We start from the raw sequence: 13631 nt of genomic DNA, 5'->3' as shown, positions 1-13631 counted from the left end.
ATGACTTACTATCATCAAAAGTTTCACCAAGATTGAAGAAAAGAATTTAAGCAGAAAATGTTATGCTACAAATGGCATTTTCTTTAAAAGTAAAAATTTAAAGATTTAATATTTTGATTCAAGAAGCAATTAAGTGTATTCTATGTGTTAAGCACTGTATTAGGCACTAGGAATATAGTAAAAAAAAAGGCAAATTAATAACTCCCACTTTTTTTGTATTAAGGCAATAAAATCTGTTCTTCATGGTACTCAATATTGCAGTATAATATTACTAATTTCTGTAATATTCCACTGTTAAGAACGTGGAACCATTCAAACTTAAAAGAAAATTACCATGCCTCTATTAAGAAACCAGATAGAGCAAGCAGGAAACAGTTTTGAATTAGACAATAACATGATTTTATTTTATGGCTAAGAAAAGCTCAATTCCAGTGTTAAGGGACAAAGTACTAAAAACATACATGTTTAAACACACATTCACAAGTTCTAAGAACCACTCTAGAATGTGGTTTGAAAATACTTTTAAGATTAAAAAAAAACTGAAAATACCATAACAAATTACCCACATTTCACTTAAGAAATGTCGGATTACCAACAAAATGATTTTTTTTTCTGAAAGGAAGAATATGAAAGAAAAAAAAAAAAAAGACCGACCTCCCCAAACCTGTGGAACTGCCTAAATTCTAGAATTTCTAAAGAGCTTTCTTTATCTTTGTTATCTGTTCACTGGAGCATGTCTTTTGTTAATTCCCTAGAGCCTCAAAACATACTCGAGTTTAAAAAATACTTAGGAACATACTATTTTATTCACAAATTCTACATTAAAAAAATACTTAGTAGCCTTAAATCAACACAGTTTAAAACCTGGAACGTTTTATTCTTTATCATTTTAAATGTCAGCGCACTAACTTCCGTGAGAAATCTAGTTCTGACACTAACACTGAGAAACACCCCTGTAAAAACTTTCTATTTAAGGATATTTGCAAGAAGCATTCTAAGAATTTTCCTTCCCTTGTCAACTTTATTCCGGGTGTAATTTGGCAGACCCACCTATTATTTCTACAAGAGTTCACAACAGAAATATTTCTGACGGTGAACCTTGGAACGTTCTACCAGAAGCCTTAATTATAACCATTTTAACAGGGGAAGAATTAATATTGCTTGTTCGTGCCCCAATATTTTCCAGAAGGCCTTTTATGAACCAAGTTCCTTCCAAGATAACTGGCATACCCAATCAAAATTCCCACCAGTAGAAAAGGTCCCTCTCCTTGTTAGCTACTATGAAGTGGCTCAGGTCCATAGAAGAATGACCTAAAGTGACCTCCACATAGTCTGATTATGAGCGCGTACACACACAAACACACACACAACCTGTGGGCATGCTAGCACCCGCCAGAATACTTCAGGGCAAGGTCATGGCCAACAGCCTCACAAAATACCAAATTGGAAATGACGTGTCAAGCTTTTAGGAATGATGGCTTTTGCTTCCTTCCAGAACCATATCCTAGTTTTCTGGAAACGAGGAAAGTGGGGTGGGCGGCATGTTTTGAGGGGGAAGATGACGGTGCTAATAGCTCCTGGCGCCTTAGGAGGACCACCTGCAAGGGCGCACGCCCAATGCCAACCCTTCTTTGTGGCAGCTGCAGAGGGGGAGGGAAGCTTGGGAGGAGCCAGCTTCCCCTTCTCGGCCGAGTGTGAACTTGGGCTCTGAACTTGGGGGCGCGGGTAAGAGCCAAGGTCGAGGAAGGTTAAGGTTCTTGGGTCGGATAGCGGTGATTTCGTGTTGGTTAGGGTTTTGTTTTTGCTTTTGTTTTTAATGTCACACGGTGGTGGGAGTCGTTCCACTACATTCTCAAGGCACGGTCGAGAAGAGGGAGGGGAGACGGGAGAGAACTCAGCCCGGGAGCGGAAAAGGTGGGATGGGGAGGCCTGCCAACGGCTGTTGCCATGGCAACCGCAGACCCATTTCTCAGTCTAACGCCCGCTGCCTAGCCTCCGTCTCGCTGGCTCTCTCGGGCACGGTTCCGGCTCGGTCCCCACCCCCACCCCGGAGCGTCCACATCCAGATCCGACAAGGTCGAAGCGGCCGGCCGCGACGTTATGGAGTCTACAAGCACTCCGAATCGACGTAGGGCCGACAAACCGCCCCAGGAATGACGAAGAAGACGAAGAGAAGAAAAATCTGCAGCTGCCACTTGCCACTTGCCGCCGCCGCCGCCGCCACCGCCGCCGCCGCTAATACGTAGGAAAAGGCTGCGGTGGCCCCAAGGCGCAGGCGTAGCACTCCCCCACTCGGCAGCGGCCCCAAGGAGTCCCGCAGTGCGCCTGCGCGACTATGCGGCAAACAGTGCTGGGGGAGGGAAAAGTTCTCTTAGTTCAGGGAGAGGCTGGGAAGAGAATAATCATCCCCACCTCGCGCATGCGTGGCTAGGCGGTGGCTCAGGAGACTTTTTTTTTTTTTCTGAGTTTCCCTGAGAACTTTCTGGAAAGCAAGAGCCATAGCAGGGGAAGCCAGACCTCCAGGCCAGGTTGCGCAGCCGTCGCCTCCGCCGTGACCGCCACCGTCCTTCCGTCAGTTCATCCATTATTCCTTCCCTCTCTTATCCCGCCTTTGGGCCACGAGCACTGCGAGATGAGCACCGCTTCCTCGGTCTTTCTGCCCACCTTATGCCGGGTCGGGCCGGGGGACCAACAGAGCCGATGGAGGGGGTGGGGGGGATAACGGGCCCCAACTTGAGGCTGCTGCGCCTGCCAGGGAGAAAGTAAGGGTGGGGGCCTCGAACTCCGGAGCCGGATCCGCCGCCCCGGCCGTTTCCTGGGGCTGAGGCGGGAGCCTACAGATGGAGGAGCCGGGCCGCGGCCTCCTTGCCCATGGGCTTAGCGGTCCGAGACGCCGACTCTGGGTTCCGGCTCGGGTGGGGCCGGCGTTAACGGGTCTCTCCCTACACCCGCCCCGCCGGGCGCCATTTTGTAGTGCAGCGAAATGCGGGCGCCATTTTGTGGAGGCGAGGGGGAGGGTAACCTGAGCTGCCCGGGGTGGGGCGAGCGGGTTGCCAGGCGTGGGAAGGGGTGGACCGAGCTGGGGAGTTGGGGTAGGGAGGAACGTGTGAATGAACTCGCGTCCCAGAAAGGGCCACTACACCCACCCACACCCGAGCTGCGGAAACCCCCGAAGTCTCTGTCGTGGTCTGCACGCTGCTGTGACAAAACAAAAAAAAGAAAAAACTTTAATCAGGAAATATTTTCCTTAGCGCTGGGAAACTACGGTGGCCCCTGAAAGGACGTACCCGGGCCTAAATGTGTCGCCGCTGGGACAGGCCGTTGTCTGGGCTAAAAGAAGGGAGAGAGATAAATGGGAGCTTTGGAGCGTGCGAAAGAAGGTCGTGACACGGATGGCCGCCACGCGGGGCGCTTTGGGCACTTTTGTTCGGGGAAGCGGGGAGGTTCCCAGCAGCGGGAGGGCACGGCCGAGCCCACCCTTGAGGAGTCCTCCCTGCAATGGCTGTGTTAAGTACGGACCCGTGTTTAGACACCCTTGCAATTCTAAAGTTGTGAGCATTTTCCCCAACTCTCAGATCCTCAGTTTCGGGAATAAGTGGGGAAATCTCCGAGAACATCCATTAATTACTGCTTGTAGATGGAACCCTGCTGCCTTTGATAGCTTCCGGTTGACAAACCTCTCCGATTCACAACCCGATAAGAAAAATCGTATAAAAACACTTTTGCTTCTTACATTTGCGCACCTATGCAGGAGTTTGGATCTCGGGAGCCCTTAGATCTGTGTGGAACTGACTGTAAACACTGCCCTTGGGGATAGCCTGATGGGGTTTTCGAGCTGTCTCCCAGATGGCCAAGCTTTTCAGTAAGTGAATATAGTTGGGCAATAGTCGGCTTCTTTTTTATCTTTGGGATGGTTTTTCCTCCAGGATTTCTTCAGAGTCCGTTATGATAAGGCAAACTAGCCCCACCCTCACCAACCCCACATTCTAAATATTCTTCCTTTTTTTGGTTTTGTTTTTTAAAGAAGGGCTGGGAGTGTGGTGTAAGGCCAACCTGACAACCCATAAATAAGACCTTGATCTTCGACTTGAATGCCCTCTTCTAACCAGCCTAGCCAAGAGAACCCTGTTACACGGCTGGATAGAGGTAGAGCAAAATTCACAGTGATTATGGATCCTGGATCCAGCCGTTTTTTTGTTGTTGTTGTTGTTGTTTTTGTTTTTTTAATCATTGAACAACCCTTGCTATAGAAAATAGACCAACTCAGCCTCTTGGCTATGACAGGTCTGATCTCTCTTGCTAAATGAAATAATCTCTACCATAGCTGCTGGGTCAGGAAAGCCTGTTCAAATCCATTCTACCGTATATGAGATAAGAGGCAAATCATTCAGTCCTTTCTGAGCCCCATTTTCTTAAAAATAGGGATAATATGTGTGGGACCTGCCTCACAGCTTCCCCAAGGTGTTTTGTGAGAATCCAGTGAGATAACAAAAGCATTTTGCAGCTTTAAAGTCCTATGGTAGTTATATGTATTTTACTGGCTGGCCTTGATACAGACTCCTGGTGTGGATTACATTCCTTTCCCTTATCATCTTTGTTTTGCCTTAATTGTTTTAAGTCTCCCTCAGTTTGGTATTAGCTGGAGCTCTAAATGTGACCATTGCCAAAGCCTCCCCAATCAAAAGGTTGACCTCACTGTAATAATGTTCTAGAAAAGGGCAGAAGTCAAACTGGGGATAAATATACCAATCTGTCAAGATAACTGAGTTAAGAGCTTTTTGTCTTTGTGTCCTCAGTGCCTAGCACATAGCAGGAACCTATTAAATGCTTATTGTTTGGTCACACCAGACACTCCTTGTCGAGGGAAGCTGATCAGGAAATGCTGTGGGCTGAAGTTGAGTTCTAACATGCTTGAGAGTTTTACCAAGGAGGCAAAAGATATATTTCCTTGAGTGCCAAATTCTCTCCTTGCTTTTCAAAGATGTCTTAAAGCATGTGTGAACTACCCTCAGTCTCCATTTGGAGTTTTGTTTTTGTTTTTTTATAGTAGGCCTGTGTTTTCTTCAGTGTGAGGAACTCTGTGTCAAAAAAGACTCCGTTGACTTTTACTCTTAGTAACCTTGGGCATTTAGAGGTTATGAGCCTTGCCCAGAGACTAATTGTGATTCATTCTTATGCCCTGACTGACCTGTCCACTAGACCAGGCTACCAGAATTTCCACAGTATAGTCAAGAGCAGTTTTAATTTGGGGGTGAAAAAAACTCATTTTCTCTTTGATGACTTCACTAGGCAGTAGGTATTGCAGAATGAATGATTTCCTCATTCATTCTTTTTTTTGTTGTTGTTGTTTTTTTAATTTTAAACCCTTTACTTCTGTGTATTGACTTATAGGTGGAAGATCGGTAAGGGTAGACAGTGGGGGTCAAGTGACTTGCCCAGGGTCACACAGCTGGGAAGTGTCTGAGGCCAGATTTGAACCTAGGACCTCCTGTCTCTAGGCCTGGCTCTCAATCCACTGAGCCACTCAGCTGCCCGTCCTCATTCATTCTTAAAGGAAAATTTCATGTTTGATAATGAAGATTCACATTTTTTTAAACAAATCATTTTTAATTCAAACTGCTTAAAAGAATTAGGAACATCACCCTCTGGGTGTGTAGAATTTCTTTGGAAACCAAAATGTTTCCATGACACTAGAGGCAGGGTGCAAATGGTAACCTTTACAAAACAAATCCTGCTGGAGAATGTAGGGTAGTAATTATTGTGGTATTATAGCTCTCAACACCATAAGGAGGCCTGGTTTAAATGGCCTTGTCAAATCTCAGTGCCAGAAAAGGATATTGCTAATGTGTGGAAGACCCATGATCAGAACCTTTAAATGTTCAGAGCCTCAGTTTCCCTAACTTTTAAGGTGAAGAACTTGCCTACATACCCAGGATGCTATTTGAGTCAAGATAATGGTTAACTGGAAACACAACATAAACAGTATAGAGACAAATTATTAGTATTAGCCAAGAGCTAAGATGTCTTATTTGCTTTAATTGACTCCCCCTCCCCCCCATACCTTCTGTCTGTCCTCTCCAGAGCTGCTAAGTGATATTCCCCGAGTATATATCTGACTGCCATTCCCTGGCTCAGCAATCGGCAACTCTGCCTCCAGAAGATTAAATACCCCAAGCACTTCCATTTTTCTTTTAAAGTTGTTCACAATTAGGCTCTAGCCTACTTTTCCAGGCTTCTTGTTCAATACTAGTTCACTCAACTCATGTTACAGATAGCTGGCCTACATAAGGTTCCCTATCCATGACATTCCATCTTGCCCCTCACCCCAAATGGAATGCACTACTTCTCTCTACTCCTTAGAATCCCTCACTTCCTTCAAAGTTCAAGACTTGCCAACTTTGGGCTTCTCCAGATCCCCACCTTGAAAATTTTTTTCTGCCTTTTTGTTTGCATTTCTTTGTACATTCGGCTATTTTTAAAACCCTTACCTTCTGTAAGAAGAGTGATAAGGGCTAGGCATTGGGGGTTAAGTGATTTGCCCAGGGTCATACAGATAGGAAGTATCTAAGGCCAGCTTTGAAACCAGGACCTCCCATCTCTGGGCCTGTCTCTCAAACCACTGAGCCACCCAGATACCACCCATTCTGCTTTTCTTTCAGTAAATCTTAGTAAGCTAGAAGGCAAGGTCTCATCTAGACTAGTCACTTCACCTCTTTCCATCTCAACTTCCTCATCTGTAAAATGGGAATGCCAACACCTGCCACCTAGAGTGGTTGTGAGGACCAAATAAAGTTCCCAGCAAACCTGAAAGCACTATTGTGTCCCAGTCCTTAGAACAATTCCTGACACATAAGTAAATGTTTAAAAAATGAATATCAAGGGTTGTAATGAGAAGCAAGTCAGGTTCTAATTGATTTAGTGCTCTAAAAGGATTACAGAAAGGTTTTTAATTGGAGACTCTTTGTAGCCTCTTAGTTTGGTGAAGCCTATGGTCTCTTCAGAATGTTTTTAAATGCATAAAATAAAATATAGAGGGGCATAAAGGAAACCAATTACAGAGAAATGAGAGCAAAATATTTTTTTTAAAAGCCCAGATGTAGAACTGCCACTCTAAATCCTAACACAGGACAGAAATTACCAACTGGACGCAAAAGCCAGAATCCCAACCCAATTGTTAGCTGTCATTCCTTAAATTCTAAGATTATAGGTTTATCACTGTATAGTAGTAGAAAGAGGGCATCAGGGGAGACTGGGGATTGAATTCCCTCTGATAACAGCTGTCTAACCAAAAGCAAATCACCTCACAGTCTCAGTTTCCTCATGAGATATCTGTTCTCCCTACCTCAGAGTAGTGGTTAGGATCAAATGAGAATGTTTATATGTAAAGAGCTTTAAAAACCAAGTTCTGTGGGGCTACCTGCTGTTTCTTAGGTGGATTCTTATTAAAATGGGAGTGAGTTTTAGAGAAAGGGAGGAAAGAAGTTTTAAATTAGTAAAAACTTAAAAACTGAGGCCTGTTATATATATATAATCTGTATGTGTTTATAGCTACATTTGCATTTTACAGTTTCCTCACAACCCTGTGTTATTTCCCTCATTTGAAAGATGAGACAGATCAAAGAAAATTTTAAGGTTACAGGATTATAGCCTACAGCTTTTAAAGGGAGAAGGAACCTTAAAGGTCATCCAGCCCAACCCGTTCCCATTTTACAAATAAAGCTGAATGAAGTGACTTGCCTTAGATCACCCAGGTGATGGTTTTGTTTTCCTTTCAACACTATATTTCCAAATGTTTACAAAATGGATTCCTGCCATTTTTGTCCCCTCCATGCTCCACCTCTAGCGTGAGTATAGTTTTCATTCTAAATATCTCTACCCCTTTCCCTTCCAAGGATCTCTGCCAGGCCTTAAAACCATCAAGTGGAGAAGTTTCCAATAACATAGTGCCGCTGCCTCTGCCAAATATCTACCCAGAGTCACATGGCTAGTGTTGGAGCCAAGCTGCCTTTGAGCTTCCCAGCTCCAGTTGTCCAAGAGAACCATGCCAGTTCTTCCTAAACACCCTGCTCACTGCTTCTCATATATGAAGATGATGTCACCAATCTTCTGCAAATGAAACAGGCTTTGAGTTTCCCCAGTAATAGGAAATGGTTTGCCATTCATGGCCTCTCTTTTCTGTTTTTAACCTGTACCAAATTGTCTTGAAGATGTTCAGATACTCCATATAGACTGAGGTCTAATGTAAATTTGTCTTCGGTGTGTTTCAGTGTGTACTAAGTTCAGTAACATCAATTTTCTTAAATTGGTGAGGCCCAAACGTGAACAAGAAATCTAATTATATTTGCCTATATTTGTTTTGAATAGTGTCTTATGTTTATAGAATTATAACTGTATTGTGCCTTTCGTAATCTTTGATAGGATTTCTTTTATTTCCTGATTTTTGCTAATACTGTACAGAAATGTTCATGATATTTATGATTTTGTCTTTTGCTGCTTTAGTAATGCTATTCATCTCAAAATTTGTTTCCTTGCTGATTTGATTTGACTTTCTAAATAAACTAGTATATGTGCATATAGGAATAATTTTGTCTCCTCTTTGTTGATGTTTGCAGCTTTGTTCTCCTAAAAGGAGTTAATATCGGGGCATCAAGGTGGCTCAGTAGATAGAGCACTAGGCCTAGAGACTAGGAGGACCTGGGTTCAGATCTTGCCTTAGATACTTCCTAGCTATTTGACCCTAGGCAAGTTACTTAACCCTTCTCCCCCCATTGCCTAGCCCTTATCACTCTTCTCCCTTGGAAATGATACTCAGTATCAGTTCTAAGACAGGATTTTTTTAAAGTAAATAATATTTATATATAACACTAAGGTTTGCAAAGCATTTTTTTCATTGATCCAACAGCTGGGGAGATGGATACTATTATCCCCATTTTACTGATGAAAAAAACAGGGACACCAGACTCTGGTTTTCTTTGACTCCAGGCCCAGCACTATCCCATTGTACACCCTTTTTCTCAGTCCATGCCCTCAACAATCTCAACCCACCTTGTCATCAGTAAGGATCATACATATATGAAACATTTGGCCAAAACTGGGTATTGCGCTTAAGTTTCTATGGAACAGAAACCATTTTTCTCCATTGCCCCTTTGAGTATAAAACTTGCCATTCGTTAGGACTGATACTGTGCTACAATAGCTAATATGTATAGAGAAAAAAACAAAACCAGATATCTTGAGCAGAAGAAATCAGATCAAGGTTTCATTAAGTCTTGGTTCTTTGCCAACTTTCTGATCCCTGAGGTATGGCTGAGGCTTGTCATCAACATTCCAGTAAGTCATAGAATCACAGAAACTCAAAGTTGGAAGGCCACCTTCTAATCCAGCTCATATCTGAAATATACTGTCCAAGTGGTCATCCAGCCTCTGCTTGAAAGGGAATCTACTACTCATCAAAGCAATCAGCTTGTTCACTTTGGGACAATTCTATTAGAAGTTCATCCAGCATTCAAGCTTAAAACTGCCTCTAGCTTCCACTCACAGGTCTTTATTCTGCCCTCTGAGGCCAAAGAGAAAAAGTCTTAACTTTCCAGGTGCACTTAGTCTTCTGCTCCTGGTATAAACGAGGGTCTTATTTGATAATTATGACTGATTAACTTCACCAAGAACTGCAAACCTTAACCTAACAGCACTTACTACTTTATAATACTTTTTCATTTCATCATCCATTTCCTGATCTTTTTTTTTCTTTTTTTTTGCTATACCTATTTATCTAGCTATTGTATTTATCTAGATTTATGTTGTTCCAACCCAGAAGAATGTGATGTCCTTGAAAATAGGCTCTGTGGTCATTGTTTCCTTTTTATCACCCAGCCCTCAGTGCTGGGAATAGTAGACTCTTTTTTTTTTTTCTTTTTTTTTAAACCCTTGTACTTCGGTGTATTGTCTCATAGGTGGAAGAAGTAGACTCTTAATAAAGCTCACTTGCTTTGGTCCTGGTTTTTGTTGTTGTTCTGAACCTCTAATATCCTTGATATAGGGAAGTTCTGGTGTGGAAAGAGACCTTCACTAGTAGAGATTAAGCACCTCCTAGAGTATATCTTGGGAGCCCTGAAGGGGTTAAGTGACTGGGTCCCCCAGACAATATGTGTCAAACGCAGAACTTAAACCCATATCTACCTGATTCTGATGCTAGCCCTCTACATACTATGCTGCCAGCTTTCCCTCTTGTTCTTGGTTGTTGACCTTGAAAAATAAATCAACTCTTCTTGCAATTTTCAAAAAGTAAGGCCTTGTCACTGAAGCCTGGCCCTGCAGCTCCCACCAAGATGCATCCTGATTAAACTCCTGGGAATTAGGCATTTAGAATCCATTGGGATTCCCATGGGTGTGTTTTATAAATGATAAGATAATGGAAACCCTTAATTGAGTTCCCAGCATTTCCTCCTGCTGTTTTGGAGTTCAGGGCTTTTCAAGGATTTCTCAGATAAAATGAAAAATTCTCAGAAAACCTCAGAGATTTGCTGAGCAATGTGAGCCCAGTCCCTACAGCCCCCATGTTGAACAGGAAATGGCATATGGGTTTCTCTAATTAGTCCCCCAGGAGCTCTCCTGGGTATGATGCAGGAGTTTGTTCATTCTCTGTGAAATTTCTCTGCTTGGACTTGTGAGAGCTGCTGGAGGACTCCAGAGAGCCCTTTCCAGGAGACTGAGCAGTACTACAGTGTGCTGGCTCAACCTACTTTCCCATTAGCTTAGGGAACCATGAGAGTGACCATACCAGATCAGCAACAACAGCAGCAATAACACTAGACTGCTTTGTCCCTTGCATAGGATACGTTTAATCTGGTAGATCTCAAAGCACTTGGCAAACAATAATTATAGAAGATAACACCAGTGGTCAAACTAAGGCATGGATAATCATCCTTAAGTCCATGTAGAGGAAGAAACACATGTGGGATGGAGACAGACACAGTGACCTATTTAAAACTACTATTTAGGAGTCGGTGTGACTTGAGTTCTTTCCCCAGCTCCTCCCACTAGGAACTACAGATTTTATGTGGGCGCCTCTGGCAAAGTTAGGTCTCTCTTGTCCATTTGACCTCTGGGTTTTCCTTCTGATTAGATGGGAAATTTGTTTAGTTACACAATCTATGATCTCCATATTTCTTTGGCTACATGTTAAACATTACAGTAATGCTGCTAGTTTGGTTGTCAGTTTGAGTCTACAAGTTAAGCATTTTAATTAAGCTCTTTCTTGGGTACCAGGCATTATGCTAAGTAAACTTTGGGGATACATGTACAAGCAAAAAGAAAGACAGTCCCTGCCTTCGAGGAGCTTATATTCTAGTGGAGGAAGACAATACATAAAAGAGAGTTGAAAAACAGGAAAGGAAGAGGTACATCAGGTGGGCATTTGAAGTGTAGCCTGGTGAGAAATGAAAATCTAATCCTTCCCCTTCATGTTAAAGGTAGAGAAACTGAGGCCCAGGGAGGTTTTGACTTACACAGGTGGCATCAGATTCCAAGACAGAAGGTATGGATTTAAAAAGAAAAGCAAGGATTGGGTTGCTTTAGGAGGGACCTGATTATAGCAAAGGCTGGATTCCTATTGTAGGGGGGAGTTTCTATCTGGCATGAGTTGGACTAGATGTCCTCTGAGGTCCCTTCCAACTCTCTTGGATGCTGGGGTCTCATGATCTTTGTTGTCCTTATGTAGATAGCCTGTAATATAAGGTCCCTTGTGCTGATGTTATTGCCTATGATAAAACAGCTCAAACCAAGTCCAAGATCAGAAAGGAATCCTGGCTAGAGTTAATAATGGTTGAGCAAAGGAAAAGACAAGTTGGTAGCATAGAAGAGAGCATTTTTTTAAAATTGAAAGATCTACAGGGGCAGAAGAAATTCATTTGAGTAAACCATGAACCACATGGATACAGAGAGAGAATAAGATCAAGAGGCTGCAGAGAGGGAATTGGGCAATTCTGTACATTATGCCATGGTCAAAATATGGTAGGCACTTGCTTGAGCCAACTGGACATTACATTTTTCAAAAAAAGTTAACTCAGCCTACACTCCACACAGGTACATCTAGGTAGAGCAATGGATACAGTGGGTAGTGACTTGGGAGTCCAAAAGACTTTTTCATGAGTTCAGATCTAGCCCAGTTACTTACTGTCTGTGTGACCGTGGGCAAGTCACTTAACCCTATTTGCCTTAGTTTCCTCATCTCTAAAATGAGCTGGAGAAGGAAATGGCAAACTACTGGAGTATTTTTGCCAACAAAATCCCAAATGGGGTCATGAGGAGTCCAGCCAGAACTAAAAAACAACTGAACAAGATTCAACATATTTAAAAAATGAATTTTTCTTCTTCCTTTCAATATTCCTGAAGATACCAGCATCCTCCCAGGGACTCAAGTTTGTAACCTAAGAGCCATTCTTGATTCTTCCCTCTCTAATCCCTACATTCAACCAGTTGCCAAGTTCTTTCTATCCAAACATCTCTCTCATCTATCCCCTTGTCTCCACTCCATTGGTCACTACTTTAATTTTCATCCTATCTCACCTGTACAATCGCAATAAGCTCTTCATTATTCTTGGGGTCTCCTCTCCACACAGCTGCCAAAATACCCCCCCCCCCAAAGCACAGGTCACACAGACCCACTCAAACACCTCATGGCCACATCTTCATTCTCTTCCAGGCTATGTTCCTCATTCTCTGGACTTCCTCTGCCATGCTACTCAGTCCTCTTTCCCCCAGAAGTTCACTTCACTCACTCAGAAGTACCTCTATCCCATTCTGTGGCCTCTTTTTCTGATTAGCTGCTTCCTCCCAGAACCTCTGTTTTAAGAAAGATACCCTGGAGGACAGCTACAGACCTGGCATTGAGAGGACCTGTGTTAAAATCTGGCCTTAGACACTTACTGAGATACCTGAGATACTTAGTATGGATTCTAAGACAGAAGGTGAGAGTTCAGTGGGGTTTTTTAAAGTTGTGTGGTAAGAAATGATGAATAAAGAGTTCAGAGAAATATGGGAAGATATGTTTTAATTGCTGCACAATGAAATAAGTAGAACTAAGTAAAAAAAATACACTTTGTTTAAAATAATTTGCATTAAAAAATCCCTAAAAAATTTTTAAGAAGCAAGTAAATCCCTAAGACAATGAGAGCTTAGGAACTGAAAAGCAGTGAAGGTCCCAGAGGTCAGATAAGGAAGCCTGCCTTAATAGAGAAGAGTAAGGGGACCATTTACAGAGGACTGAGTATCATATCAGATGGTCCTGCTTAACCGATTTGTTTGGGCACCAGGCAGCCACCAATCAGAAGGGAATAAGAAAGAGAGTGATTAAAAACAAACAAAACAAAAAAGAAGAAAGCAAGTGTGATGTCAAGACAAAAGGCATCAATGACTTTTTAAGAAAGAAGTGGGAGGAGGGGCAGTTGGGTGCTTCAGTGGACACAAAGCCAGGCTTAGAGATGGGAGGTCTTAGGTTCAAATGTGACTGCTGACACTTTCCAGTTGTGTGACCCTGGGCAAGAAGAGAGAAGGGGAGGGGAGGGGAGGGAAGAAAGAAAGAGAGAGAGAGAAGAGAAGAGAAGGGAAGGGAAGGGAAGGGAAGGGAAGGGAAG

At 43.0% G+C, this 13631-nt stretch overlaps 1 long non-coding RNA gene across 1 annotated transcript; it reads left to right on the top strand.

Moving 5' to 3' along the window:
- Nucleotides 1-421: 421 nt before the first annotated feature.
- LOC123240335 lies at nucleotides 422-8572 on the top strand. The gene is made up of 2 exons (XR_006505774.1): nucleotides 422-3862; nucleotides 7893-8572. It is a non-coding gene; the product is annotated as an uncharacterized LOC123240335 (long non-coding RNA).
- The last annotated feature ends 5059 nt before the right edge of the window (nucleotides 8573-13631 follow it).

The sequence above is a fragment of the Gracilinanus agilis genome, chromosome 3 (assembly GCF_016433145.1).
Source record: "Gracilinanus agilis isolate LMUSP501 chromosome 3, AgileGrace, whole genome shotgun sequence".
Classification (NCBI taxonomy): Eukaryota; Metazoa; Chordata; class Mammalia; order Didelphimorphia; family Didelphidae; genus Gracilinanus; species Gracilinanus agilis.
This window is presented reverse-complemented; position numbering and strand designations above follow the sequence as displayed.